At 48.2% G+C, this 4891-nt stretch overlaps 1 long non-coding RNA gene across 1 annotated transcript; it reads right to left on the bottom strand.

Moving 5' to 3' along the window:
- Positions 1 to 593: 593 nt before the first annotated feature.
- LOC139084934 (uncharacterized) lies at positions 594 to 1773 on the bottom strand. Its single transcript, XR_011542873.1, has 2 exons — positions 1372 to 1773; positions 594 to 1277 (listed from the first exon to the last, which is right to left on the bottom strand). It is a non-coding gene; the product is annotated as an uncharacterized lncRNA (long non-coding RNA).
- Between the last annotated feature and the right edge of the window lie 3118 nt (positions 1774 to 4891).

Genomic DNA, 4891 nt, shown 5'->3' with positions numbered 1-4891 from the left:
TGAAATCTGGGAATAATTAGTGCATATTGGCATTTGTCTCAGCCCACATTCCCCCTAGAAAGCGGGGCTTCAGTGATGCCTCTTGGGTAAGTAGTTTATTTTGATAAGGAATCCCAGGGAATAGAAATAAAACAATACAATTGGGTGCATAATTGAGTCGCTCATTGCTATGGCCATTTGAGTCTCCATCCTGCTGGGTATCTCTGAGGAACCTTGTGGAATGTGCCCTAAAATTATCTGCCCAAGGCATGGTAGAGAAGAGCACTGCAAGAAGCACTGGCTTCTTTCTCCCACTGGATTTCCCCTATGTGGTGTCAAATCCCTTACCCTTTGGAGTCTCTGCGTGCGTGAATGCAGAGCGGCTCCGCTGCCATGGGCCTGAGAAGCAAGACAGCTGTGCGGAGCCAGTGGCTCCAGCAGTGGCTAGAGCACAGGCTGAGAGGATAAGAGGGGGGCACAAGAGTTATCCAGAAGTATTTGGAGAATTTGGCTTATCACAGTACTGAGTAATTAATTTAGATTTTAAGCTGAAAAGTGCAAGAGAATTTTAGTCTATAAACAGCATTGAAACATTTAGAAGAAATTAACCATCATACTTATAAACTTAATTTATTAGATTTGTAAGAATTATTTGAGTGCTTCAGAAAGTGTTTTGGCTTGCCAACAACTGAACTACTTCAGAATGGAAATTGAGTATGTTGGATTTATCAATACAGTTAAAATATTTAAATGAATTTAATTAAGCTATAAAAGTCTCCTTAAAAATTATGGTGGAAATTTGCAAGATTTATGAATGGGATTTATTTCTAAATTGAACTTAAAAATTTAGGGAAAATGAGGCCTCTGAATGATTTGAATATTAACTTTAAATAGCAAAGTAGTTCCTGAATATTCTTTTCTGTACAAAAAGCCATTCCTAGCTACTGAAAAAATTTGTAATTATGTCTTCCAATCCTATGGAAATCATCATTCTATACTGCTCATCTGAAAAGTGAGTTTTTCAAAAGTAGGATAAATATAAGATATCCATTTAATTTGCAACTTGAATTTTGTATCAGCTGGGGTTCTTCTTTGGTTGCAAACAACAGAAATCAATTTTGGCAAGCCAAGGGAATTTACTGGAAGAATTCTGGGGAGCTCAGAGAATCAGAGAAAAGGTTGAGATCCGGACTCTGCAGTGGACAGGAGTCAAGTCGGCTCTGGAAGTCTGAGAGGGGAGGTGGACTTTGTCCTGGGCAGACGCAGTTTCAGGTATCAGAAGCCGCTCTGGCTCGTGCCTGCAGAAAAGGATATCACACTGGGAGTCGGGTGCTTACAAAATCCACGAAAAGGCTGGAAGAGTGGGCTGCAGAACAGCATCGGAAGACTGACCTGCCGAGGGAGCGCTGACGTTGCCACTGTTAGGAAGTCCGAGGGTCTGGCAAGCTGTCCGTCCTCCCCCTTCTCTAGCCTCACCTTTCATGGCACCAGAACATCTTAGTTTCCCCCAGAGCTCAAACCACTTTCTCTTGCCGTGCATCAAAGAGTCTACCTTACCGTGTGGGGCCAGCCCCCCATCCGATCACTTCCCAAAGGCCCCACCTCCTAATACCATCGCATTGGGGGTTAGGATTCCAACATACGAATGTTGGGGACACAGACATCCAGTCTGTAGCATCCACCTTCCCTCCACCCCTCGCCATAGGCTATCCTCAAACCTCTGGGCCACCTACGCCTTTGACCCAGGAGGCGGGATTCCACAGCCCAGTGCAGCCCTGGACCAGCCGTGAGGTCATGCACAGGGCACTGAAGCCCCCCTCCTCGGAGTTCTCATCTGGAACTTTCCTACCTCCTTCCTGTTGAGGTCATAAGTGGGATGCCCTCTCTGCAAGCTCAGAAGTCTTCTCAACGCGGGGAGGCACCTGTACCTTTAGTAGTTCCAGGGCTGTCGTATTTATCTATTTCTCCAGCCCTTAGCCCAGCTGCCGGGATATAGTAGATCCACACTCTATATTTGTTCATTAAGGGAATAATTGAAGTGATTTTTAATCTGCTTGGTCTTACAGGTCAGGTAACAGAGGCATGGGATGAGAGGTCTGTCTTAAACTCTGAGAGACTAGAAAAGTTTCAGACCAACTTTGCAGAATTGCCAGTTGTGTCTTGGCCTCCAGGTGTCCTCATTTGTTATCGTCCATGTCAGCTGAGACAATGAGGCCAGAGGATCAAACTCAAACCGTGGCTGCAACAGAGTGCAACATTGATAAACTCAGCACCTCTCTCTCCTAAACTCGATCAGTTCGTGCTCACTTCATTCTTGCCTGATTCTGATGGAAGTGTGGCTCCAGGTGCCGGGTTTGCAGGTCAGGGTTTTGGAGGCAGAGTGCACATTTCAGGGAAGAGCAGAGGCCAACCTGCTGGAGAAGGTGCTGATGTCAGAAACCATCATGCAGACTTCTGCTGTAGGGGCCTAGTTCCAAGAGCGTGAAAAGCTCCCCTGACATCCTCTCTTTTTCCCCCTTGATGGGTGCGTTCTGCATGTGTCCAGATATGTCTGTTCTCGGCCTCCAGAAGGGCAGGTTGTGAATTAGTTGAGCTGGTGGGGAGTATGCTGTTAGAGACACTCATTAAGACAGATTGCTCGTGGGGGTAATACACAAAACCAAATTGAGTAACATTCTAATTCATTTGAAAACAAGCCCCTGGGTAGTTTGTGCCAGATGAGGTAAGTGGAAAAACATGATGACATTGTTCAGGCAGGACTCTCTTCCTCCCTCTGTTTCTGGCACCCCTCCCTCCTCCCCTCTTCCCTGTCTCCTCTTTCCATCACCCCTTACTGCCTCCCTCCCTCTCCGCACTACTTTAGTCTCAGGTTAAGCTCCTCCTTGTTCTCTCTCCATCACTCTTGGGGGCATCTTCTCTCCTTCCCCAGGGCCCTTCTGACAAGATGCTCAGGCAGTGTATCTCCCCTCCTTTAAGATAAACTCATTAACACTGAGGTGTACACGACTGATAAGCCATGAAACCTGTCGGTTTCCAAGGGCACTATATTGGCCTTTTGACAGACAACAGCATCTCAAAGACACCACCCAAAGGGGAAGGGGTCTCTAATGTGTGGGTGGAATGCTGTCTGTGCTTGGGCCTATTTTGGAGTACTTGATATCATATCCTAGAGACCCTGCCCACATGGCTGGCAAATTCAGAATTCAGCTGAGTAGAAGCATTTGGGGCTGTGGGAAAGGGCCGTTGTTGTGGGCCTGTGGGACTGCTCTCCGCCCCCGGCCAGCCTGGAGCAGGTGGTCAGCAGACACGGACAGGTGCTCCTCCTGCTGGTTCCTTTGTCTTCGCTCAGAGTCAGATCTCATTATCCTCTCCTCTAGGCCTCTGCAGCCGCTGCTGACTGCATTCTCTCCAACTCCTCCCCTCCCTGCCTGCTGCCCACGCTTCTCCCCCTTCCAACACCCCCAATACTCCTCGTACTTCCTGGTAATTCCATCACTGGGCATTTGATCCAATTTTGGGTCCACAGTTTCCCGGGAGTGGCAGATGGAAGACAGCAGAGTCCCCAAGTGAAGAGCTGGCTTGGGACTGAAGATGCTCAAAGCATAGGTGGTGGATAAATTTCTGACTCACCCATCTGTGAGGTCCTTCATGGCAGGAGTGGGTCAAAACTGCATCCCCAGGTCTAAGCACTGGGTCTGGCCCACAGCAAGCCCTTCATCAACGGTGTTGTGTTAACCCTGTCCTGTCCTGCCTGAGGCTCTTGTTGCCATGGAGAGATTTGCCCAGAGGAAACCTCTCAAGGGCACTAGAGCCATCCATCCAGGAGTGTGTCTACCTACCTTAACTCCTCTTTTTTTTTTTTTTTTTTTTTTGCTGGAAAATATTTGCCTGAGCTAACATCTGTTTCCAATCTTCCTGGGTTTTTTTTCCCTCCCCAAAGCCCCAGTACATAGTTATATATTCTAGTTGTAAGTCCTTCTATGTGAACCACTGCCACAGCATGGCTACTGACAGATGGGTGGTAGGGTTCTGTGCCTGGGAACGAACCCGGGCCACTAAAGCAGAGCAACGAACTTTAACCACTAGGCCATCAGGGCTGGCTCAACTCTTTTTTAAGTAATCACACCATACACATGTGTAGGACTTCATAATATGTTGTACTTCTGGATCCATCATCTCATGGGATCATCTTAAGCACATGATGTAGATAGGCAGGGTCCACACTCCCCATGATGCAGCTGGGCAGGTGAAGGACCCAGAATTCCTGTCTCCTGGCCCGGAGGTCTTCTTGCCACTACACACGTACCAAAAACCTTCACCACTCTTCTGCTTTCCCATAGTCACCTCGCCTGAGGGTGAATCCCTCTCCCTTCCTCTGTCCCAACCAGGCGTGTCAGGTTGCAACCCGGGCTATTTAGTCCTGCATCTCACGACCTGAAGATGGAAGATTAAGCCCTGGCTCCCCTTACCCCAGCTGCTGAGATTTCACAAACGTTGACCAGGGCCCCATCAGTCTCCGCTTTGCAGGCTGACAGTCCCAGAGTTCCCATCTCTGCTCTCACATCCCTCTCAGCAGAGCAGAGGCTGTCGTCTGGCTCCATCCTGAAAATGGGTCCTCTCTTTAACTCCCCTCCCTCTCCTTTGACACTGGGTTGGTGGACCCAAGGTGGTCATTTTCTAGCACCCTTTTAGCTTATTGAGATATCTAAAAGTTATATACCTCCTCCCAGTATCTTGAACTATTATCCCCTCTACTCTGTGTGTTGGGGTTTGCATTTCAAAGCCCTAATTAAAATTATTTAACTTTCCTTCATAGTTGACTCCCCAACCCCAGCTGGGAGCCACTGGGGTCAGGAGCGCAGTTACAGGAAGGTCAAGGGTGCCCTAGATAGGTGAGGGCCCAGTGGGGGCA

The sequence above is a fragment of the Equus przewalskii genome, chromosome 7, assembly GCF_037783145.1.
Source record: "Equus przewalskii isolate Varuska chromosome 7, EquPr2, whole genome shotgun sequence".
NCBI lineage: Eukaryota > Metazoa > Chordata > Mammalia > Perissodactyla > Equidae > Equus > Equus przewalskii.
This window is presented reverse-complemented; position numbering and strand designations above follow the sequence as displayed.